The following is a 27411-nucleotide window of genomic DNA, read 5'->3' on the forward strand; positions in this document are numbered from 1 at the left end:
TGCAGCGCCTCTACCTGCGATGGCTCCCAGCAGAGCGGGAGTTGTTCCTCGCAGGACACCAATATAATGACATACACGCAGTGCATAAAATAACAGATACTGTACCTTTACTACAAATTGCAACCATAGACTCATATGTATAACATTCACATACTCCTCCCAATATAGAGACACAACTAGCCAAAACGTCTCGCAGGATGCGTCCCTCCACCGTATTCCTCACACCTTGTCCAATGTCCCACACCCACAACCCCAAGTGTGTGGTGACCGTGCCGCCACTAGAGTGAGAGTGTTATAGTTGGTGCACTTTGGTGTAGAGTTACCTGCCGAGCGCTCCTGCACTCGGACCAGCAGACTAATCTTCACAAAAGGATCCGCAGACGCGATGCTTTCCGCGATGCTCCTCCGGGTCGATCCCACCCGGGTATATGTAAATGTCTCTGAGGAGGTTTGGTCCCAAACATCTGATAACAAACTGCAGCGACCTCTGTGTCCCTGACTTTGCACACTACTGGGGCAGGTTCCTATTCTAGGGCCTGTCCCTATAGCAACCACAAGCTGACTGTGACTCAGGGGACTATCTTGGGCCTAGGGGATTTTCTGCATAGTGTAGAGGCTACTGGCCTCTCTATACATATAGCTCCTACCTCTTCCCCTTCCTGGTCTTACTGGCCAACGTGCTCCCCTTCGCAACCTCCTATCTCCTTAATGAAGGGCCCCTGTCGCCCTATTGGTTCCCTGGTATCACATGGTCTCTCTGGGGCTCATGGGACTTGTAGTCCCCTGCTCTAGCCTTCTCCCATTGGTCCAGGCTTTGCGCGCTACTGCAGCCACTCCCTGCGCATGCGCGAACTCTCTTCAAGCGCCTTGTCTCCCCAGACTCACTGCGCATGCGCGAGTATCAAAATGGCGGTGCCCTGAGTGCTCGGGCCACCGCGGAACCTCCCATACACCGGAGCGCTCCCTGCACACTCTGCAACCCTCCATGACTCTCCCACCGCAGCGGAGGTGAGGGCAAACCTGGGGGAATGGCTACATCAGGTAGAAAGCTGCAAGGCAGGAAGTGATTATAATAAGAATTATTTATCCTTGAATAGCGCTGATAGTTTTACATAGCACTTTACAGAGACATTTTGCAGACACAGTCCCTGCCCTATGGAGATTACAATCTATGTTTTTTGGTGCCTGAGGCACAGGGAGATAAAGTGACTTGCCCAAGGTCACAAGAAGCCGACACCAGGAATTGAACCAGGTTCCTCTGCTTCAAACTCAGTGTCAGTCAGTGTCTTAACTCACTAAGCCGCTCCTCTTTATACATTAAAATAATAGAATGTTGTAATAGTGTATATGAGTGAGAATAAGAGCATGGATTAAAGTGTGTGCTATTGAGAGACAGAAGATCTAAGCAAATTTTCAGATAAAGGAATCTTAGGCTAAGGCCCCGCTGCACGTGACCCGCATGGCCGCCGTGCTTGCTGGCGGCACGTGCAAGTCACTGCACCGTGATCTGCGGTCTGCAGTGAACTTGTTTCGGCGCGGAGAGGCGTGACCAAAACGGGTCGGGTGGGCGGGGTCATGATGTGGGGGCGGGCCATTACACACACAGGCACACACATTAATAGACTGATACATACACTTGCCAACCACAGGAGGAAGAGAGGTGGAAAGTAATAGGCACTGAAGCCTGACTCATCTGACCCTTCCCTACACACAGCGCCAAGGCTGGAAACCCCTCTGCCTTGTTGCTTTCCCTTTGAGACGGGATTCCTTTTATGCACAGCCCCCCCCCCCCCACCCCCATGCATCTGCTGCTGCCTCTCCTCAGCAGTCGGCAACCTCCCCAGCATGAAGCACGGGCAGACTTCGAAACGGGCATCGGAGGGGGGGGGGGGTAGCGAGCTATGCATGGCTGCACAGACTTCCCTCCCGTAGGTCCAGACAGCTCCCCTCCTCCCTTCCTCAATGGCTCACTGCGAGACCACGTGACGCGTCACCGCTGCAAAACACCAGAGCCTTGTACCTCTGGCCGGCTGACGCGTCACAGCACGTAGTGAGCCACATCGGAAGGAGGTAGTGGGGACAGCCAGACTGGAGGTAAGGGGCTGTGGCCTGTGCGCCGTCGATAGCAGCGGGTCCTCAGCCTAAGGGGTGGATTATTTCATACATTTGTATTATTGGGATTGCAGTTTATTTATTTTCTTCTCATTGAATTTCTGAAATAAATGTTAAAACAAAATGTACAGTATCTGTAAATTAAGTCTTATTTATTTGTAGCCTTATAATTTTACTGCATTTAAAAATAATGGGGGCATATGAAGAGCTCATTCATGTATCATTGCCTAGTCATTTTGAATACTCCTCATTCAAAATAATATTTACAGTATACGTATCTCCGCTGAATAAAACCCTAATTTGTGCTTTAACAATTGTGAGATGGCTTTAGTGAAAAGGTAAATTAAAAAAAAACTGGCTTTAAACATTGATGATGCCAATTTTTTCTTTCATTATCCTAATAGTTATTGAATATAAATGCAAGCTTATGTATCACATTTTCCTTGTGTAAAACAGATGCAATACTGGAAAAAACAGCAACAGATGTAGCAAGGAGAAACATCACATCTATATTAATATGAGTTTTTTCCGTTGACACAGTGTCCTTGTTTCCCACCAAGAAATCTGTGCTACATTTAGTTTAATTAGTTTTTTTTAATTTCCCAGTATATATATATATATAGGGAACAATGTTAAAAATGGTTTTTGAACTGTGTCCTCATTTGCATGTCATTTCCCAGAATCCCTTGCTGCAGTGGAAGTGCTGTGTGCTGGGTGATAATGGTGAAAGGCGGGGTTGCAGACCTGCCTAAGACATGCAGATGAGCATACAGTTGTATTTACATTTATTTATATATATATAACGAATAAACAAGATCAGTAGGCACTCCGTCGGGGAAATCAATATGATGGGTGCAAATCCTATATAGAATAAATAGGCAATACGATACCGTGTTTGAGACGAATATCAAGAGGCAGCACTCCAAAAGGTAGTCAAAAAAATATTGTATTAACAAGACCTTGAGAAAGGTCCCGCACGAAGGACCGAAACGTTGGATATGATGTCTTGTTAATACAATATTTTTTTGACTACCTTTTGGAGTGCTGCCTCTTGATATTCGTCTCAAACACGGTATCGTATTGCATATATATATATATATATATATATATATATATATATATATATATATATATATATATATATCCCTTTCCCTATGCCTAAGGGGACTACATGGGAAACTCTGCGTGCTGCTGTACCTGTCTGTTAATAGGAGGCCTAAGCCTCTGCCTCTGGGTGCCTAGGGTGAGCTCTCCCTCTTTGCTTATTAAAGCCGCTGTAGAGGGTACATGGAGGACAGGCCCATTGCCCATTACTTTATCTATTAATGCACACCAATCTCCATTTGTAGAGGAAAAGTTCCTTCCAAAGGATTCTGATTGTCTTCCATTACCGCATTTCCATTTTGCTGGACTCTTCCTGTTCACTTGAAGGCACTATTGGGGATGTTCAGGTTCACTTTCCCCCACTTGAGAAATAAGTAACAAGTGATTTCAATGCCAGACCTATACCTTCCCCTCTGAATCTCTGATGTGGTATACAGGGAGGCCAGGCATCTGTGACAACCTTGAAGGCAGGTCTCGCCGGCGGTCAGCTAATTTGTGCTTCCCTGGTATTCCTAAATTCCACAGGAGAACTTTGTCACCAGGCCAAAAATCCCTGTAGCGTACTTTATGGTCCTACCTCCACTTGTTATTCTCGTTCAGATTGATGGTGGTTTTTTCCTCCAACTGAGATGCTCTGCGGAGGTTATTCTGGAGCCTTTGCACATATTTGTAGGGCGTCATGTTTGGTACACCATCGGTGGAACTCGGAGACAAATGTCCGCAGGTAGTCACGCCTCTCTGCAGAACATCATAAAATAGGTTGTGCACCCTGTGGATTCATGCGTGGTGCAATTGTAGGCACGTACTCTCGACATGCTTGCTCCATCCGGCCTTCTCGCAGCCTTTCAGAGTGCCCAGTATATCCATTAGGGTTCGGTTGAATCTTTTCAGAAGATCATCTCCTTCAGGGAGTTGTGCGAGACTTCTCGATATTGAGCCACTTTAAGAGTTCTTTGATTAACTTGCTCTCAATGATCTCCTTTGATCAGAGTGCATCCGATTAGGTAGCCCGTAATGGATAAAATACTTCTCCCACAGTAATTTGGCTACTGTGAAAGCTTTCTGGTCTGTGGTGGGGAACGCTTGAACATATCGGGTGTAAGTATCTGTTACTACAAGATACTCTTCGAGTCTGCCTCAATGCAGAGAAAATCCATGCTGACTAGGACCATAGAACAAGAGCTCTTTAAATGGTCAATTGAAGCTGCGCGTGTAGGCAGTGTTTTTTGCCGTATGCACCGCAGACACCTCCGTCAATGATGCTCCACCGATTTCCGAATCTTGGTCTAGAAGAACCTATCTCTGACAAGTCCAAATGTTTTCGTCCACTCCCAGGTGTCCGTGATCATTGTGCTGAGATTGTAGGACATGGTACCCCAAGCTTCTGGGCAGGACGAGTTGTATCCTATAGGGATGGTTGTGATAGGGGATAACCCGGTAGAGTAGGCCATGGTCCATGCGGAACTTGTCTCATTCCCTCATGATAACAGCGACCGTGTCGGTGGGAGCCCACTTAGGGAGGTTTGTTTTCTTGGATGGCACAGCATATAGCTTTAGCCACTGGGTATTACATACAGTTAGGTCCGGAAATAATTGGACACTGATAGAAGTTTTGTTATTTCGGCTGTGTACCAAAATAAATTCAAGTTACAGTTAAAGAATGAATATGGTCTTAAAGTGCAGTCTATCAGATTTAATTTGAGGGTATTCACATCCAAATTGGAGGAAGGGTTTAGGAATTACAGCTTAACCCCATTATAGCGTGGTTCTCGGGGGCCACCCTTGACCACCGCGTTATAAACGGTGCCGCTGAAAAAAAATGACCTTCGGAAAAAAATTTTTTTTTACATTTTAATTTTTTTTGTGGTGTTACCGTGTCCGCCGGAGGGGGAAAGCTGAGAACTCTCCCAGCATTCCCAGACCCGGTGGGGCAGCGGCAACAGCACACAGCACTTACCCGGCATCTGGCAGCTCTTCTCCCTGTCTCTGCTTCCTGCTTCTGCTTCTGTCTTGCGAGAGCAAGCTCCCTTAAAGAGAGTGTGTGTGTGTGTGTATTTGACTTTGTGAGACTGTGTGTGTGTGTGTGCAGTGGGCTGTGTGTGTGCAGTGTGCTGTGAGTGTGTGCAGTGTGCTGTGAGTGTATGCAGTGTGCTGTCAGTGTATGCAGTGTGCTGAGTGTGTGCAGTGTGCTGTGAGTGTGTGCAGTGTGCTGTAAGTGTATGGAGTGTGCTGTGAAGTGTGCTGTGTGTGTGTCAGTGCGTGTGTGTGTGCAGTGTGCTGTGAGTGTGTGTGTAGTGTGCTGTGAGTGTGTGCAGTGTGCTGTGAGTGTGTGCAGTGTGCTGTGAGTGTATGTAGTATGTTGTGAGTATGTGCAGTGTGCTGTGAGTGTGTGCAGTGTGCTGTGAGTGTGTGCAGTGTGTGCAGTGTGCTGTGAGTGTGTGCGGTGTGCTGTGAGTGTGGGCAGTGTGCTGTGAGTGTGTGCAGTGTGCTGTGATGTATGCAGTGTGCTGTGAGTGTGCACACAGCACTTACCCGGCATCTGGCAGCTCTTCTCCTTGTCTCTGCTTCCTGCTTCTGCTTCTGTCTTGCGAGAGCAAGCTCCCTTAAAGAGAGTGTGTGTGTGTGTGTGTATTTGACTTTGTGAGACTGTGTGTGTGTGTGCAGTGGGCTGTGTGTGTAGTGTGCTGTGAGTGTGTGCAGTGTGCTGTGAGTGTATGCAGTGTGCTGTCAGTGTATGCAGTGTGCTGAGTGTGTGCAGTGTGCTGTGAGTGTGTGCAGTGTGCTGTAAGTGTATGGAGTGTGCTGTGAAGTGTGCTGTGTGTGTGTCAGTGCGTGTGTGTGTGCAGTGTGCTGTGAGTGTGTGTGTAGTGTGCTGTGAGTGTGTGCAGTGTGCTGTGAGTGTGTGCAGTGTGCTGTGAGTGTATGTAGTATGTTGTGAGTGTGTGCAGTGTGCTGTGAGTGTGTGCAGTGTGCTGTGAGTGTGTGCAGTGTGCTGTGAGTGTGTGCAGTGTGATGTGAGTGTGTGCAGTGTGATGTGAGTGTGTGCAGTGTGCTGTGAGTGTGGGCAGTGTGCTGTGAGTGTGTGCAGTGTGCTGTGATGTATGCAGTGTGCTGTGAGTGTGCAGTCTGCTGTAAGTGTATGCAGTGTGCTGTGAATGTATGCAGTGTGCAGTGAGTGTGTGCAGTGAGTGTGTAAAAAAAAAACTTTAAAAAAAATAAAAATAAAAATTTTAAATTCAGGGTCCACGCTCAAACCGCGTTATAAGCGGATTTGTGTTATAGTGGATCGCGCTATAATGTGGTTGAGCTGTACATCTCTTTAATATGTAGCTCCCTCTTTTTCAAGGGACCAAAAGTAATTGGACAATTGACTTAAAAGCTGTTTCATGGACAGGTGTGGGCTATTCCTTCATTATTTCATCATCAATTAAGCAGGTAAAAGGTCTGGAGTTGATTCCAGGTGTGGCATTCGCATTTGGAAGCTGTTGCTGTGAATCCACAACATGCGGTCAAAGGAGCTCTCAATGCAAGTGAAACAGGGCATCCTTAGGCTGCAAAAAATAACAAAATCCATCAGAGAGATAGCAGGAACATTAGGAGTGCCAAATCAACAGTTTGGTACATTCTGAGAAAAAAAGAACGCAATGGTGAGCTCTGCAACACAAAAAGGCCTGGACTTCCATGGAAGACAACAGTGGTGGATGATCGTAGGATCCTTTCCATGATAAAGAAAAACCCCTTCACAACATCCAGCCAAGTGAAGAACACTCTCCAGGAGGTAGGCATATCATTATCCAAGTCTACCATAAAGAGAAGACTTCACGAGAGCAAATACAGAGGGTTCACCACAAGGTGCAAACCATTCATAAGCCTCAAGAATATAAAGGACAGATTAGACTGCCAAACAATATCTAAAAAAGCCAGCCCAGTTCTGGAACAGCATTCTTTGGACAGAAGAAACTAAGATCAACCTGTACCAGAATGATGGGAAGAAAAAAGTATGGAGAAGGCTTGGAACGGCTCATGATCCGAAGCATACCACATCACCTGTAAAACACTGTGGAGGCAGTGTGATGTCATGAGCATGCATGGCTTACAATGGCACTGGGTCATTAGTGTTTATTGATGATGTGACAGAAGACAGAAGCAGCCGGATAAATTCTGAAGTGTATAGAGATATATTGTCTGCTCAGATTCAGCCAAATTAAGCGAAGTTGATTGGATGGCGCTACACTTTACAGATGGACAATGTCCCAAAACATACTGCAAAAGCAACCCAGGAGTTTTTTAAGGCAAAGAAGTGGAATATTCTGCAATGGCCGAGTCAAATACCTAATCTTAACCCGATCAAGCTTGCATTTCACTTGCTGAAGACAAAACTTAAGGCAGAAAGACCTATGAACAAACAACAACGGAAGACAGCTGCAGTAAAGGCCTGGCAAAGCATCACAAAGGAGGAAACCCAGTGTTTGGTGATGTCCATGCGTTCCAGACTTCAAGCAGTCATTGCCTGCAAAGGATTCTCGACAAAGAATTAAAAATGAACATTATATTTATGATTGTGTTAATTTGTCCAATTACATTTGAAATAAGTGGACTGTGTATGAAAATGGTTGCAATTCCTAAACGTTTCAAACGAAGTTTTTGTTCAACCCCTTGAATTAAAGCTGAAAGTCTGCACTTCTATTGCATCTCGGCTGTTTCATTTCAAATCCATTGTGGTGGCGTACAGAGCAAAAATTATGAAAATTGTGTCAGTGTCCAATTATTTCCGGACCTAACTGTATGTTGCATCATTAACTCTTTCCATCTCATTATGCTATCTTGAGTGATGGACATGCCTTCTGGATGGCAATATGCTGAAGTAAGTTCCTTTGACTGACACCCCAATGAGTCTGCCACTCTGAGTTCGGAAAAGGCTACTTTATCCTCCAATATAGCCGCAGTGGAGCACATTGCTCGAATCCCAGGGACAGGAATTTCTTCCCACTCACCATCGTCTGATGTTTAATTCAGTCCAAGCCTTCTAGACAGAGCATCGGTTCCGATATTCAAGGGCCCTGGCTTGTTTTTCAGGGTAAATTGATAGTTGTTTAATACCAGAGACAGAACATAAAACACAGACAGAGCTCAGTGCACATCCAGTGAAACTTATACACGGTACAGTGCCTAAATATATATCTATAGATATCTATTAAATAAAATGGTCTTTTAGTTTAACATTTTGGCCAAAGTGTTGTAAGCCCCTGAGCCACTACACGGCAGACCACATCTCAAGGGTACCTAACACTAATATAACTTCTTAATAACCTGTGCATTACCAGGAAGAATGATTTATAATAAATCTGTCAACATTAGTTGCATAGTTCTAAGTCTGATTGAAGCTTTTATTAACCTGTACATTACCAGGAAAAGCACTCTGTATTAGATTTTTCACAATCATACTGCAAGCAAGCAAGTTCCCCTGAGAGTGGGAGATGCTATGGAGTGAGCTTTTAACTATTTAAATGTGGGATGAGGTGAGCTTCAATTAGATAGGAGGTTGCCACCCTCCAATCAGCTAAGACCTGCTGAACAAGAATTGCAAAACATACAGGACACCTACAAGCTCATATTGAACCCCCAAAATAACCACAACATATATATATATATATAAGCATATAAGTGCCACAGAGGAGTGCTACTGAGCATGGCAATATATATTTAAAACCAGAGACAGAACATAAAACACAGACAGAGCTCAGTGCACATCCAGTGAAACTTATACACGGTACAGTGCCTAAATATATATGTATAGATATCTATTAAATAAAATGGTCTTTTAGTTTAACGTTTTGGCCATTTTATTTAATAGATATCTATACATATATATTTAGGCACTGTACCGTGTATAAGTTTTACTGGATGTGCACTGAGCTCTGTCTGTGTTTTATGTTCTGTCTCTGGTTTTAAATATATATTGCCATGCTCAGTAGCACTCCTCTGTGACACCTATATGCTTATATATATGCTGTGGTTATTTTGGGGGTTCAATATGAGCTTGTAGGTGTCCTGTATGTTTTGCAATTCTTGTTCAGCTGGTGTTAGCTGATTGGAGGGTGGCAACCTCCTACCTAATTGAAGCTCACCCCCTCCCACATTTAAATGGTTTAAAGCTCACTCCATAGCATCTCTCACTGTCAAGGGAACTTGCTTGCTTGCAGTATGATTGTGCCAAATCTAATACAGAGTGTTTTTCCTGGTAATGTACAGGTTAATAAAAGCTTCAATCAGACTTATAACTATGCAACTCATTTTGACAGATTTATTATAAATCATTTTCCTGGTAATGCACAGGTTATTAAGAATTTATATTAGTGTTAGGTACCCTTGAGATGTGGTCTGCCGTGTAGTGGCTCAAGGGCTTACAACACTTTGGCCAAAATGTTAAACTAAAAGACCATTTTATTTAATAGATATATATACATATATATTTAGGCACTGTACCATGTATAAGTTTCACTGGATGTGCACTGGTCCCTGTCTGTGTTTTATGTTCTGTCTCTGGTTTTAAATATATATTGCCATGCTCAGTGGCACTCCTCTGTGACACTTATATACTTATATATATGTTGTGGTTATTTTGGGGGTTCAATATGAGCTTTTAGGTGTCCTGTATGTTTTGTAAATTGATAGTTGGACAGAGCAGCCAACCACCTCTGGACAGTGGCATCCAACTTGGCGGAGGTCAAGATCTACAGTATGTCAAAGGATTATTGTCTGTTCGCACTTCGAAAGAGACCTCGCAAAGACAATCGTGTAGCTTATCTATAACAGCCCACTTGAGCGCTAGGAATTCCAGTTTATGGACTGGGTAGTTTTGCTCGTTCGCCGTCAAACTGCGACTCATATACGCTACCTACCGGAGGCCTGTAGGGTATTTTTGGTGTAATACCGCTCACAGCCAATAGAAGCTGGCGTCCACATGCAGGATGTATGGTTGCTCTGGGTCTGCAAAGGCGAAGAGAGGGGCTTCAACGAGACTCTTCTTCAGCCCTGTGAAGGCCTTCTCGCAGACCGAAATCCATTTGTCCCAGAATGGTGTTCGCGGGGTTGCTGCTTTTTGCAGAGGCTGTTCTGGATAGTTTTTCAACAGATTATTGAGGACTTTGGCCATGCTGGAGTATCCCTCTACGAATCTTCGGAAGTAGCCGCAAAACACCAAGAAGGATCGTAGCTCCATTACGTTATCTAGTCTGGGCAGTTCACTACAGCTTCGACCTTAGCAGTGTCAGTAGCCACTCCTTCTGCAGACACTATGTGGCCCACATAGGTGACCAAAGTGCGGCAGAAGCAACATTTGTCCAGAGACAACATAAGGCCTTCTTTACCCAGTTGATCCAGAAACTTCAGAAGGCGTTCTTTATGCTCTAACATTCCCAAGCACAATAATATCATCCAGATAGACCAGACATTCCCTGGGATTCATATAAACAATGGTCCTTTCCACAAGTCTCTGGGTGGTTGCAGGTGCACCATAGATAACTTGGGGCATTCGGGTGAACTGATAAAACCTGAGGGGGCAGACAAACATTGTCTTCTCCTGGTCTTCGGAGCTCATGGGTACCTGGTTGTACCCAGACCTCAAGTCCAGCGCGCTTAACCACCCGACTGCCGGATAGGGTGCTAAGGCTCTCGTCAATCTATGCATCCAGAACACTCCCGAAATAGAGTGGCATCGTTTAGTCAGATCGTGTTTTGAGCACTCTTGCTGCAGCCCACTTCCATCTCAATGTTGGAGAACACCTCTTTGCGTTCAGCCAACTTTTCGCTCAAGTGCTTCTTTCATTCCGGTGGTAAGGATTATTCACCGTCAAATTGCAATCCGGGAGGGGTATCCCGGACGGTAGTCGCATTTACATGAGCTGAAGTTTCTACTTACAATATGGGGTATATTCACCCCAGAGCTTGACTGACGTCAAACCGTATAGGATGAGGCAAGATGTTCTGGATGGTCACCTTGAACCGGCGACGAAGAGAAGACTTCCACTCTATCTCTGGCACCACCATGAACCCTCTCTTGGCATCCTATTCGGGCGTGTTCACTAGTGAAAAGTACCAGTTGGCCTCGTTGCGACCCAGGTAGTTAGGTAAAGCGGCCATGTGCCTCACTCCCCATGGTGTAATCTCTGTCAACCCCTTCTCAAGACTGAAGAATTGTCCAAATCCTTCTTGGGCAGAGGTCCTATAGCACTCCTCTTTGAATACGGCGTTAATCCGCAAAGATGATAGGGGTAATTCTCCGGCATTGGTCCCCGATATGATGGGCGAATTCGGATATTCCCGGGCTCAGAACATACAAGGCTTCCACTTCCATGGGGTGGGTTTTGCTGGTGTTGAGCTGCGGTATATCCAACCGTTCTTGAATCACGCCATCAATCAGGTAGTCTTCGCTACTAAGACCCCCCAATTTTATTTTCTCTGCCGACTGCATAGGCAGGTGCTTTGGATGCAGGTCATAAAATGGCCGGTAGATGATGGTCACTTGCGACCCAGTGTTCACCAATTCAGAAAAGTAGAAGCACTCCACTAGTACTCTTACTTTGGCCACAGGTACTACTCGATTGTAGACATCCGATTGGGGCTCCTTTTCGGGGCTAGGTGCATGGGCACTATCCGAGGATGTGGACGGCTATTCTGCTGAATGCACAGTGAAGGCCATGGCTCCTGGGGTGGAAGCTTCTGACATGGACAGTCCCGTGTGAAATGACCATCTTGATGGTAGTTAAAGCAACAATTGCTTTGGGACGCATTGAAGCCAGGGTTAGGAGCCGAGCTCTAAGGTGTCAAGGGGGTCTGTCATGAAGGACCCATGGGAGTATTGTTCTCAGAATTCTCCTTCGCACTAGGAGGGAGTCACTTTACTCTCCCCTTTGGAAGATTCCCGAGATGTCTTGGGAGTGTGGAAATGCAATTGAACCTCTTGCTTCCTTATGTTGATAAAGAACTCTGTGTACGAAACGCGTAGGTGCGTTCATCTAGTCCATTTTTACTGTATGTCTAGCTTGCAATAAATTACCCCTTTTGTTAGTTTTGGAGTGGCCTGGCCTTTTTTCCCTTCTCTGGATACCGGAAGAGGATGTCCTCGGCTGTGCTCTATCTACACCTACTATCTTATTGCTTCCTTATGTTGCCCAGAAACTCCTGGAAACTGGGGGGTTTCTCGGCCTGAGGGGAGCCTTGCATCATAAGAGCTATAGGGTGCAATGGTAGAGATCTTTTCATAAGTTGCTTGAATCGGGACTCATTCACTACTGTTGCAGAAATTACTTTCTTGGAGAGTAATCCCCATAAGGATAGTTGTAGGCATCGGACATATTAGGACAGTTGTTCTCCCTCCTTCTGGCAAAGAGCACGAAACTGGGCCAAGAGTTCATCTTTGTCATACTCTGCAGTAGAGGCCTGGTTGAGGAGTTCGATCAACTCCTGGGCAGTGGCTTCCCCCCCTGGTCTCGCGGTTCATTTGCACATTTTGGGCTGCTGGGGGCCATAGGCCCCTCAAGTCCCAAACTATTCTTCTTATAAGGGAGTGGGTGATATCTCGGAGAAAGCATTGAACTTTTAGTAGTTGTGGGACTGCAAGGACTGCGCTAAACCCTCCACTAGTTGCTTTAGTGTTCCCCCACAGTACGAGTCTCCGGTCAACCGACGACTACAGCAGTCAGACCGGCAGCTGTAGACTGACTCCAGGCTAGCTTCGTTCCTTCTGGGGATATCGGAGGGGTGTGGGAGTTAAGCCCGCAAAGGTTCCTGAATTGTTGGTCCCGGAAGGAAAGCCACCATTTGTATCAGATAAGTCTGGGTATCTAAATGGGCAACCAGTGGGCAGGGATTCCGTAAAAATGCAGGGCCCGGGGGCTCTCATCTTGACTCAATTCGCTACAGGCAGTAACTATGACTACGCGCCGTCGGTAGGATCTCATTTTCGGCCTATTATCTGGGCTCCACCAGGAAACCACCTTAGGGAGGTGCTTACTTGATGTGGGGATGTGGCAGCCGGGATGTCCCCCACAGCAACCACATGGCGGGGAGACTCTTGGAACTCAACAGCACACTGATGGATCTCTTGTTTGGAGGGTACGAACATAGTTCCCTAAATTTGGTTCTGCTATCTTGGTGTAACAACCAGGGAGTAACGCCACCCTCGGCGTGCTCCACACTCACCCGCAGCTTCGCCGGGTCCTCCCACGGCACGCAATCAGCCTCCCTCCAGGACGCCGATCGCCGCCTCACCTAGGTGTGCACGCGCACGCCGGCATTCCTCTTCTAATGCCGGTTCTAGGCGCACATCCGGTCACGCGCCCGCAGGCGCGGCCACACGGAAGCGCACCAGCTCCTTAAAGGCACACTAGCCCAATCCAATGCTGCAATCAAATGCAGCCTTACTACCGGGCTCTATAGCTCCTCCCCAGGGAGCCCTTCTGACCTATCCCTGTCGCAGCCTGGCCCATCCACACCCCACCTTGCTACCCTGCCATTGGATCCTCTCACCTATATATAACCTGCGGTTTCACTGACTCGTCGGCTGAGCATAGAACCAGTTGTTCTCATCAGTCTCTGCCTCCCTAGTCTTGTCTTGTCCTGCAGTCTCATTCTCGTGTACCGAACCGGCTTCCTCTTCGACCTCTCCGCACCTCTGGCATCCTGACCCTGGCATACGGCAATACGACTCCTCCTTTCTCTCCGCTCCTGATCCTGGCTTACGGTAAAATGACTACGTCACTCTCTCTAACCCCGGACTTGGCTAACAGTACCCACTACGATCCGTACCTCTCCTGCCCCGGCCCGGACACCCAGGCTATTCTACTCGCAAGACGTGCCCTCATGGCTGTGGGTGGCATTATATCCTTTCCCACCTCAGCACCATGGTCCCACCTCGTTTGTGGTGAGCACTGCCTGACACTTGGGCACCCCAGTTCTAAATCTCAGCAGTGACTACAAATGTAGCCCCCTTTCCCTATGCCTAAGGGAATTATGCGGGCAACTAAGTGTGCTGTTGTACCTGTCTGCTCACAGGAGGCCTAGCCTCTGCCTCTTGGAGCCTCTTGGAGCCTCTGGGGGAGCTCTGTCTCCTTGCATGCAGCACCTGAGGGATCCCAGCATTGGCGGTATATCCCCTCACAGGAACCGATACACAGTAATAAGTAATACACCACACAATATATATAACTAAGCTTAACTGTACACAAATACTAACACCGATAACATGCAATAACCGGTACCCACAGTATAAAACCAGTGAACCAACAAGTGGGAGTTCCCCCAAAGTACTTAGGGTGCTGTGGCATCAATAACTCCTGGTGTCCTGTCCCAGCAATCCCACCCAAATGTGAGGTAGCACTACCCCTGTAGATGTAGGTGCATGTTGTGTACCTGCCTGGGTCCTCCAGTACCGAGGTGCTGCTTGGTGTGGTGGGTTGGAGCGAGTCCCACTTAGCGGGGCCGCCAACACAAATCCCTTCTCTCCTAAAGGGTCCTGATCCTCCTCGGTGTGTGAGCTTCAGCCAGAGGTTCTCCCACAATGTCTCTAGAACCTGTGACCTGGTCCCAGGCTGCAGGGTGCTGCGTGGTCGACCGATCACCAGTGCAGTACAAATAACAATGGGGAGAGTCCCTATCTGGGGCCTTCCCTGCAATACTCTTCTATGCGTGTCTCAGGGCCTAACTGGGTCAGGGGCACTGCTCCCTGGACACTACCTTCTCCCTTGGCTCCTCCATCAGGACTGACTCATGGGCTTTTCATCCGCAGACTATATATCCTGCTCCTTTGGAATGTATCCATGCCATTGGTTGGTATGATCCACCCATGTGATTTCCATCTCCCTGAGGATTCTGGGACTCGTAGTTCCGTTTCAGGCTTTGCGGAGCCAGTCCAAGATGGCCACCACGCTATTCCCGCAAAGAATTCTGGGGATTGTAGTCTCTATAGGCTTTTGAAGCCAGTTAAAAATGGCCAGCGCTGCGGTCACAACTGCGCATACGCGGCAGTCTGAAATGGCCATCCCCACCTCTCCCCACTCTCACGGAGCTCCAGCAGGCAACCATGTAGTTCCTCCTCACTGGAGGTAAGGAGGGGGACTCTGCTGACACACACACACTAACACACACACACCTATGTATTATACTGCTGCACTTAATGCTAATATATGGCTCTTTTTAAAAGTGAAGTGCTGTTGCAAGTGGGAAAAGCAAGTTCACCCCATGATAGAGATGTGTGAACCTTTTGCATTAGGTTGTGGACCACACAAAATTGACCCTATTTTATTTGCGAATATTCAGTCAATAGGTTTAGCCAAAGGGAATTTTGAATTTGACCAAAATTGCAAGTTTGTGAAAATTCTAACGTCCCCATTGGAATAATGCTGAGACTAGAAAAAGGGCTCACACACCTCGTGCTTCTGAATTTGGGATTGAACTCAGGGTGGCGGAGGGTGTTCATACAGTGCATACAGAGCACACAGTGATCTTTGCTGAATGAGCAAACACACTGAGCGAATTGCAATACAATAAGTATGTCTAATTGGTGTCCACAGCTGGAAAAGACTAATGTGACCTTAATGAAAAAAGTAGAAAGTCAAACAACAAACAGCAGCGGTTGTACTTGATTCAAAGCAGCAGCGATCTTGTACAACAATAAATTATCATCACTAGGTGCAAAAGATTGTCAATATAAAACTTGATGTTGCTGGCTAGACTAGAAGTGGCTTACAGAGAGTAGTCAGACACCCATGCCAAACTAAACACATATAGTATATGAATGAGAGTGTAGATGAGTATTTTACAGATTGTGGACAGTGATAACCAGGCTCGCCCTCAACCAATGTGCCCTGGCATAACCAGGGCATGACCATTAGCAGAATTACCAATGGAAGGGTCAGCACCAGATACTCTCTCTAAGCACTTATAGAGCACATGGCCAATCATCATAAGACTACATGGCAAAAACATGATAAGGGCACAAGCATCAGCACAGTTATCAGTGTGGTTGATCACATGAATCAGAGGGGTTTTGTCATTGTATTGGGGGTGATAATAAATGATATCATCATCGTCATCAGGATTAAGATGTACTTTGTGTTGATGATGATGATGATGATGAGGTGAAGATGATGATGATGATGATGATGATGATGATGATGATGATGATGATGATGATGATGATGATGATGATGATGATGATGACCATTCTAAGGAGCATTCTGTGGGTTATGCTCAAGTACGAGCTGCTGCTGAAAGCGGGACTGTGCAGCATGGGCACTGACATAAGAGATCCTCTGGCATGATGATTAGATGAAAAAATTAATATTGACCTATATCAATCCACTGTTGGTAAGGCTTTTCATTGGGTGCACATTATTACTTTATTAAACAACAGGAACCTATTTTTCCACTAAAGCAATCTCCCACCTGTATTAAGTTGGTTGTCGATGTAGTGAGCCGGCCTCTAAACGGTAAAAGGGGGCACCTCACAACTGACATGTGGACTAGTGCACATTGTGGAGGTGAATACATGACTGTTACTGCCCATTATATGACCTTTCATTCCTCATGCCACTCAACCATTTAATTGCTAGAGCAGCTCTATGGGCAGCATAAAGCAGTTAATCATGACATCATGCAGAACTCCATGTGCATAGAAGGGACATGCCTATTACCCAATCTGTGGCATCTGATTTGTGGAGCTACTGAGGCCAACAAGGAGGCAACTCTCCTCGTTAGCAGGAACCACCCTGGTCTCAGCCAAGTAATTCCACTGATATTCCAAATAAATAGGACCCATGTTTGCATACAGCAGAAGCGTGAGAGTTATGATAATGCTAAATTGTTGAGGCTGCTGGATGGCATGATAAAATGCTTGAGAAATGATCGCCATGTAAGATCTATTAAAACTAAGGAAAAAAATATCTTGTAGCCACTTTTCTATATCCTCACTCCAAGGAGAACATTTTAATAATTGTGCCTAGAGGGAAGCAGCAAGAATACCAGTGCAAGGACACAGTGGTGTGTAATCTTTTATGGAGGAGGAAATACCGAACAAGTAGGGGGCCTATGTTCAGGCTATGAGCAGTATAATATAAGAGGCTAGGTACCGGCACCTTTATATTACAAATAAAAGCACTGTAACAATAATAATAATAATTTGTTCTTGTATAGCGCTGCTTCAAACTCGATGCCAGTCAGTTTCTTTACTCACTGAGCCACTCCTTCTCACTGTAGCACACCATTATGCACAGAACAGTTTTGTACAGTTAGTGTTGGATATCTCAGTAGTAATGTCACTACCTTTGAAGCTGGTGGATCTGGTTTGAATCCCAGTGACTTTGGGCAAGTCCCTTTAACTCCTTGTGCCTCAGGCACCAACATTAGAATGTAAGCTGTACATGATGCCTGCAAAATTCTACACTTTTACTGAACGGGACTATAATATTATTATTAAATACAATGTTATTACAAACCTCATCAAAACTCACAAATTTAATCTATGCCGTCTTTTCTCTGTGGAGATAACATAGTTAGACTCAGGCAGAGGATAAAGGCTGGTCACAGATAAAGTCAGGCAGCAAATGTGCTGAGTTGGGGTCACAGGCTGAGATCAAGGCAAATGACAAAGGGGCAGAGTGGAGGTCACAAGCAGAGGTTAGCAACAGGGAATCTAGAGGCAAAGGAACTGGGAACATGGAGTAACAAAGCTGGGACTGTAACATGAACAGGAACCTTGCTCAGCATCTTCCTGTAGGAAATCCAACCTTAAATAGGAGATTGCTAGGAACCAAGATAGCCACCACCAGCCAAGTGAGGGTAAGTTGAAGAAGAACCCAGAACCAGAGCAAAAAAACAAACAAGTATAGCAGGGTACCCTCCCTTGCCTCTTCCCTGACAGCGCTACCATCGCGTGGGAGGATTTAGTGAGCTGTGTCAGTTGTGTTGACACAGCCACATACATAGGGACTGTGTGTAAGGCAGTGTCCATCTTGAGGTTGGTGCTGCAGGAAGAGGAGGTCCTGTAATTCAGGATTTCTCCATGGACTGGAGGTGGCGTGCTCAGTCCTGATGGAGCTGGCGAAGGGAGAGGTAGTGTCTGGAAAGCTAGGCCAGACCCATTCCCCCTAGGCCCTATCTAGTTCCCCTACACCGTAGTAGAGTATTGTAGGGCTGGCCAATAGTAAGGGACTTGCCCCTTAGTGTGCGGACAATTCAGAGGAGCAGACAGAACTGCAGCAGAGGATTCCCCAGGCCTGGTGGAACGGCCGCACGGTACTACCGGATGTAAGGTGAGACAGGGATTGTGTCGGAGGCCCTACATCGTGGGATCTCAGATGCGTCTTGCCTGAGCATACTCTGGTGTACCTGAGTACCCTGGAAGGTAATCATGTGCCCCAACACCACATGGGGAGTGTAGTTCTACCCTCGCATATATCTCTGGTGGGATTGTTCTTCTGGACACCGGGTTCTAAGTGCCCAGGGCACCCTCAGTACTTTGGGGGACAATTGGGTGGTTGTTACCTACCGGGGATTGTGTAATGTGTGATTATTGTATTGTGGGGAGTACTATGGAACCATAGTAAAGTGTGTTGCATATACATTGTTTGGATTCTGGTTATTTGAGGTATACCCTATAGGTATACCTGTTCCCATGAGGGGCTATCCCGCTAATGCTGGGATCCTCACGGGTGGAGGCGCTGCAACAGTCACCCCAGACTCCCCAAGCGTGGAGGCTCGGGCCTCTTGTAAGCCTAACAGGTTAGCATCATAACACCCATATCAGCCAAATCTCCATGAGGAGAAGGGAAGGGGTGTTATACATGGATCAGGCAGAATCCTTACAAAGTGTATACTATTCACAAAGAGATTCTCCTTCTTCCACTCTTGGCTCTTTCTCTCTTTCCCACACATCTTCAACTTTTCTCTATCATCTGGCATTTTTCTCTTCTCCTTTAAGTATGCGATGGTCAAACCTATTCTCCAGAACCGTCTTGACCCTACATGCCTTACTAACTATCGCACTGTATCCCTCCTGCCACTTACCTCCAAATTGTTAGAACGTCTTGTGTTCTCCTGTATAACTTTCTTATTTGTTATGCCCTCCTTGACCCCTTATAATCTTGCTCTCATACAGCTACACTCAACAGAGACTCTGCTTCCTTAAGTGGATATGACCTACATGAAGCAAACTCACAAAATCACTTTACCCTACTAATCTTAATCTCTCTCTCTGCTGCTTTTGACACTGTTGATCACGCTCTTCTTCATATTCTAAACTCTCTTTGTCTCTGCAAGAAAGGTCTATCCTGGATCTCATTATACCTCTCCCATCACACGTTCTCTGTCTCTGCTGTTAACGTCTTCTGCGAATGTCTGGTGTACCTCAAGGTTCTGTTTTGGGATTTCTCCTTCTCCCTCTCTACACACTGTCACTTGGTGATCTCATCGACTCTTTTTTTGTTTCAGGTATAATCTCTACACAGTTATTATGCAGATATATATATCCACCCCTACCCTTACACCAATAATCCAGTCCAAAGTCTTGAATTGCCGCCTTACTATATCCTAGTTGACAGTGCTCTGCTGCCTTAAACCTAATACTGTATGTCTAAAACAGGCCTAATAACCAATTTCTCCATCACAGTAAATGGTGCTACCATTTATTCTGTCGCAAAAGCACTTGCCTAGGAGTAACATTGGACTCTTCCCTTTGCTTCTCCATTCACATTACTGGCATGGCTAAACAGTGTTGCTCCTTCCTCCATAATATTGCCAAGATCTGCCTTTCTCTTTCAATCTACTGCTAAAACTCTAATGCATGCCCTTATCTTCTCCCATCTGGATTATTGAAAAATACTGTTTATGCTACTAAAATAATTCCACTTTCTCCAAAAACAGTCTCTGCTCATCTCCTCCTTAAATCCCTTTCCTGGCTTCCAATCAAATTTTGGATCACCTACAAAGTTCTCCACCTTACCTTGGAAACTCTCCACTCATCTGCTCTTTCCTACATATCAGTTTTGATCTATTGTTATGCTCCTGTTAATCTCCTCCACTCTACCCCTAACTGTCTCCTTTCCACCCCTTTCCCCTCTACAACTCTCTCTCGCGTTATACTCACTTAGTGTATGCCAAGCACCCTTTCTCCCCACCTTAAAGACAAACATTTAAACTCACCTCTTAAATGAAGTATTTCTATAGCCTGGACTCACGGCTACTGTCCCCCACCCACAGTCGCTCCTACTAACCACTCTGGCAAAGGATTGCCATCGACCTGCTGTCTCTGTAAGTCTCCAAACATTTCACTTAGATTGTAAGCTCCCTGGGGCAGGGATTTAAAACACTGTGGGCACTATACATATAAATATATACATAAATACATACAGTACATAAATTACATGGGACCCAGAATATGAAATAACAGTAACTGAAACAAAATATAAATATGTGTATTTTATTCCTTTTTCCGACAGATACTGTATTACTATCTCTCTCCTTCTGTATAATTTAATTGAATAGCACCATTTAAAGTTTGTTACTCTACAATATGAAACTTATGATTCACTCTTCTATTATCCACAATTTTATTTTTCAACTTTGTCATAACATGTCCTTAACAATTATCAGTATTAAAAGTTCACAACGGAGAAAAGATATGCAATATATATTTTTTAAAAGATTAAGAATACTGAAAACCTGTCACATTATTGGATATACCCCTCGCTACAATTTCAAGTTAATGAAACACTGTTTTAATGAAGTGATTGTGTTAGTAATTTTAAGTTAGATATTTTTATTCAGTGTACATTACTATTCTGAACTACACGGACGAGACAGAATCCCTAATGATGCACTCATAGTAACACGCTATAACCCCGAATGGAAGTATGAGGTAATTTTGCCAGCCGTTCTATTGATTAAATAGCATGACACTCTCACACATTGCTTTGGCAAGTAAAACTAAAACAATAAAGCAGTTCTAATAGATTCAGGTACCACTATTTTGGGTAAGGAGGGGAACACTGTTATACCCTTAGTCTTTAGATCGAAGTGGGTCTGTATATGATTTTGATTACTAGATGCATGCCGTGACATTCACTTCTAATCTGTAACGCTTGTGCTCACCATGAACAAGGCGGGACCCGGGTACTGAGGTGTGAAAGTATATACTGCGCCACCCACAGAAGCGGAGGCACGTCTGGAGAGTGGATAGTCAAGGTTGCCAGGTCAAGATTGGAGAAGATAGTCTTGATACTTGCCGGGGTCGGAGGTCGGAGCCAGGAGAGTAGTCGGTGTCCGGGGTGCCATGGTCAAAGGTAGGGGCCGGTAGGATTGTAGTTTGTTCGAGTGCCATGGTTAGGGATGGAGATGTACGGAAGGTCATAGTCAAGCTGGGGTCAGTATCCAGAGAAGGGTCCACAGTCAAGCCGGGTCAGTATCCAGAGAAGGGTCCTAAGTCAAGCCGGGTCGGTACACAGGAGATCAGACAGCAAGGCAAGATAAAGCAAGGTACAACACAAACACAGCAGGAACAGGTATGTGGAAACACAAGGCTACCATGAACTATGCTCAGCCAAAGAATGAAGGGAATGGTTGAGCATAAATGAAGGGAAGTGACCAACGAGACAGAGGGGTGGAGCAGAGTAGCGGCCTCTGCAGAGGCAGGGATAGGCTGGGAGGCACAGGAGACAGGTGGGAGTGAAAATGAAGGTTGACCCGCAGCTGGGGAGCGGTGCACACATGTCACGTGTGCGTGCAGCACGTGGCGGACGCACGTCACAAGTGGGTGTCTAAGCCAAGCTCTGTGGAAACATTGAAAGTTCTCCGTGGGCGCGCGTGCTCTGTAAGATGCGCAGAGGTTTGTGCAGCAGCAGGTAAGAAGGGAACACACCGCGGGGGACGTGCTCCCAGATTCCTTACATAATCATAAGTCCCAGGGGGCAATATTTACCTATGGGTTAACTAACCAGGGGAATACCACCTTTGGTAAAGACAACCTATTTTAAAGTTTACAACACACATAAGCGCTCATTTTTAAGTTTTAACCTTATTATATGTTTTCTTTGAATCAATATATTAAAATGAATTTGTTTTCATTATCAGTGCAGGTGAGCGCATCATTAAGGATTCTGTTTCTTCCGTGTGGTTCATTACTATTTATCCTGGATAGCACCCAGCACCCTTCCCCCTCCAGTAAATTAACCTAAGAAGCTTAGCAGGGCCCTCCTTTCTTGTTATATGCAGTACTATTCTAACATATATAGACAAACTGCTAATTTGTTTAACACATTATTTATACTAAAAAGTTCTTTGTTTTTTTTATAGGAATCTGTCAAACTGTTGGACAAAACCTTATAATTAATTGAATAAAAATAAGGAAGAGATTGTATCAATACAACAACTTCCTAGTGTCTTTACTATTATAGTGGCGGCCGCCTTTATCCTAATGCGGCCGTAGCGGCACAACTCTGATAACCACAGGCAGATGCAGTATATTGTTTTTTTTCCCGGAATATCTTCCAGTATTTTAGCGCTCGTAATATTAGCATATTCTTAGCGCTGTCTGCAATGCTGCAATACCGTCTAAAAACTCATGTGGGCGTTCGCGAGCTGTTGTCTTCAAAGTCTAATACTGTAGCAGTTCAACCTAAGTCAGTACACAGTCTGCGTGTGCGCGCAGTAATTGTAAATTTGCATATTTATACATGCATGTATGTCTAATTTGAACATTATTGAAACGCATAGGCGTGTACTGTAACAGTATCACATTTCGGCGTATATAGCACTCTTCCCTCGCTCACCCCCACACACACATAGGATAATGTACTGCACTGCAGTATTTCAACTTCTTATCTACAGTACACCTCTCCCACGCCATTCCTTTGAACGGATGGCTTTCTGGTTTCAATCACATTCCTGCGTTACATGTATAACGCTCAGTTTTGATTTACTGTATTCTTCTGTGTTGATTATTAATGCTCATTGGGGGAAAAAAAGTTCAAGAGTGACCAAAAAAAAAAAATATTTTAATTTTCTTATTGTTGGCTTTGAGTCACCTCTCTGTGCCTGCGTGTAATCCTCTTTGGGAAGGGAGCTGTAGTTGATTATTACTGCGCATGCGTGAATTGCTTGCGAAGTTCAAGAGTGACCCAAAAAAAAAAAAAATTCTCGTCATTTTTTATTATTATTTTCTCAACATGAATAAGCATGTTCCTGCCTCAACCATCTTGACATTACGATATTCAATCTGTGCTGTAGCTTTTGACTGTGACACTGCGTTTGACTGCACATGATTGATTTGTGTGATTTTTATGTATTTGGGGGTGTGGGGATCAAATTATTATGATGACCTGCCTGTTGAAAATATGTCATGTCTTTGAACTACAGTACATCCAATCCTTCATGCAGCTGTACCCTATACCCCTCTCCCCCACGCACACACACACAAGGCTCGCTCAAGGATTTGAACCTCTTATCGACACCTCTACGAAACCATTCATTCATTTTCCTTTTGTTGGCTTTGAGTCACCTCTCTGTAATCCTCTTTGGGAAGGGAGCTAGCTGATGATTACTGCGCATGACTCACCCATCCACCCCCCAACCCTTTGAGGCTTTGTTTATGGTAATGCTTGGGATAATCCCTTCTCAAATTTGATATGTAAATCTGATTTGCACTGCAATGTGAAATTGAGAGTTAAAAAAAAACATAATCTGATTCATGTTTTTGATATAGTAAGTTACCAATTTTTGTCATTCTTTCTTTTTCTTTGTGTAGGGGGTGGGGGGGGGGTGTCAAAGATTATGATTATCATGAATGTAAAGAAATATTTATTTTATTTTATCATGAACAAAAAATACAAATATACAAATAATCATGAATAATACAAAATGCAGTCTTTATTCAGTTCTTCTGTCAGTTGAAAATTGAGGGCCGGTGGATTATCATGAATAATGCACATTGATAATAATATTAATTAATAATATATAATATATAATAATATATATAATAATATAAAATTTTCCGTCTTTATCTTCTTCCTCATTCTGTGTAGTTCATTGGGAGAGGGGAGGTTTTTTGTAAATCATGACTGCACTTTAGATACACTTTACTGTACACACAGTTCACACAATGTACACATGATTCCCCCCCTCCCCCTTTCCATCCTTTTTTTCTCTGAAAAGACAAGAAAAGAAAAAATTAGTGTTGTTAGGTTCATATTATGGCATTGTGTACAGTATAGCTGCTCCATATTGGACTACATTATGCAGTTAGTACTGTCAAACTAGTCTATACTGGAACTACTGTGTACTGTAACTACTGTTAAATACTTTGCAACCAGATGGCTAGTGCTGCTCTCTCAGGAAAGAAAAAAATTGTGCAGTTAGGTGCATATTATGGCATTGTGTACTGTATAGCTACTCCATATTGGACTACAGTATGCAGTTAGGACTGTCAAACTAGTCTATACTGGAACTACTGTATACTGTGACTACTGTTAAATTGTTTTTAACCAGATGGCTAGTGCTGCTCTCTAAGGAAAGAAAAAAATCTGTGCCATACTTATTTGTATCATACAGTTCTGTACTTGGTGTGCCTGTACTTACCATACTACAGTACAGTACTATACCATATTACCTTCCTGATGCTTGCCCATTACGCTCGATCACAATGGGCAACACAGTCGCAATATGGTCAATCCACGGTGAGTACATCGTTCCAAAAACTCATTATGCCTTGCACCAACTCATCCTTTTTGGAGGGTTTTACGACTTTTCGGATATGATCCTTCAGCTGATGCCAGACCATTTCGATAGGATTGAAGTCTGGCGATCTGTCATTGGAGGGGAAAAAAAATGGACAATTAGTTAAAGAGATACACAGTAAAAACAGTGGGAAAAAATGAGACACGGTTACTGCACTTACTCCGCTGACGTCTTCACCCAGTTGATACCGCGCTCAAGAATATGCGCTTTTGACGCAGTGTGCTTCGGATCGTTGTCCTGGTAGAAACGGTGACCATCTGGGAACTCACGTGTGATGTATTCCACAATCTCAGGCACAATTTTCTGTTGGAAAAAAGCTTTATTCATGATTCCTATAACAAGAAAAGAAAAGTGCTCAAAAAACTGCACACTAGTACAGTACAGTGCATAAGGCAAAAGCGTATGACTTATTTTACCTTCAAAGATGACAATGCATCCTGGTCCACACCTAGAGATGGCACCCCACACATGCATCTTCACTGGGTGTTTTGGACGCGTCTTCATAGATATTCGACCTTTTTTGTGGAATGCAAAGGTGGCAAATCTCTCCAGCGATACAGTAGACTCGTCAGTGAAGATGCAATCCTGGAAAGTTTCTCCACTGTCGATCCATGCCTGGGCCTGGACCACTCTCTTGATCTTGTTAATGTCCCTTATCATAGGGTACGCTCTATAATGACAAGGAATAATTTTATAGGTACAGTACAGTTTCTTAAACAACACTTTAAACTCCTGTACTGTCCAGTACAAACCTCTCTTCACTTATTTTGTCAATCAGAAGAGTGGTCTCCCTACAGTGTACAGAAAAACAACAATCTGGTATGTTACAGTGCAGTAGGCCACAAGTATCGCACAATAATAGATGCAGCAATATAAACAATAATAGATAGATATACTATATTATATAGTAATATAAATAAACAGAAATAACCATCATGTTAGATAGATCTATACTATATACTGTAGTTATATTTATATATATAAATTTATATATATATATATATATATGCAGCAATATAAACAATAATAGATAGATATACTATATTATATAGTAATATAAATAAACAGAAATAACCATTATGTTAAATAGATCTATACTATATACTGTAGTTATATTTATATGCAGCAATATAAACAATAATAGATAAATATACTATATTATATAGTAATATAAATATACTTACGCGTTAGTTACCGTTGGTGTCCTCGTGCGTTATTTGGTCTTTCCGTGTGCATGATAGCACACAGTGGTTGATGGCACAACGAAGCCAGAAGCAGCTAACCAGCGTTGGATATCTGCAATTCGTTGTTCGCTCATGTACATCTCCTTAATTCTCATGCTGAGATCCTTTGAAATCTTTTTAACAGGCATTGCTGCGAGTAGAAAGAAATACAAGCACAAGAATGTATATTCGATGTTTAGTCGATGTGTATTCAATGTGCAGTGAATCCACAAAATGGATGGTGTATTTATACGTTAATGACTCACATTAGAGTACGCCCACTTTTAACACCTGTACCTCGTCGCCATGCATAAAAGGTTACACAATTTGCAAAGCCCACCACTCGATGATCTGTATCTGAACTTTCCCTTGCCAAGATACTGCATTGTGCCATCTGATTCCATGGATCGACCCCGATTCTACAGACGCAGGAACCCACTCGCCTCTGCCGTGCCTGTCATGCAGAAAAAGCGAAAGGCAGGAGCCATTTCCAAGCCAAGTCCAAAGCGAAAGGCTAATAAAGAAAACCTTCTGCTGACCCCAAAAGCTAAGGGTTTTAATACACGTAAGCCTTATTATGTCAAGAAGAAATTCGGAGATGTACACTCAAGGCAAAATATATGGCAACCAACCCATTGAACCCACAGGCAACTTCCTCGATTACGCTTCAACGACTCTGCCGCTGCTCTCCCAGAAATCCACAGCCCATCTTCTCCACTACTCGTCCACGACGCTGCCGCTGCCCTCCCGGAAACCCACAGCCCATCTTCTCCACTACTCTACGACGACGCTGCCGCTGGTCTCCCGGAAATCCCCAGGTTACTTTCTCCATTACGCTTAGACGACTCTGCTGCTTCTCTCCCGGAAATCCACAGGTCATTTTCTCCATCCCTCTTCGACGACGCTGTCGCTTCTCTCCCGGAAATCCACAGGTCACCTCCTCCATCCTTCTTCGACGACGCTGCCGCTTCTCTCCAGGGAACCCCCATCTCATCCTCCGTAGCACCCATCCACCCAGATGTCCACAGCACCCCATGCACAAGATCCAGCTCGTTAGACATGCTGAATGGGTTGAGTGTCAATATCCCCGGGATCTCTACTATGCTGGTAAAGATAGATCATCTTTTAGAGACCATGCTAAATATGGATCAACGGATGGAGAAGATGGATCAACGGATGGAGAGGA

The sequence above is a fragment of the Ascaphus truei genome, chromosome 2 (genome assembly GCF_040206685.1).
Source record: "Ascaphus truei isolate aAscTru1 chromosome 2, aAscTru1.hap1, whole genome shotgun sequence".
Taxonomy (NCBI): domain Eukaryota; kingdom Metazoa; phylum Chordata; class Amphibia; order Anura; family Ascaphidae; genus Ascaphus; species Ascaphus truei.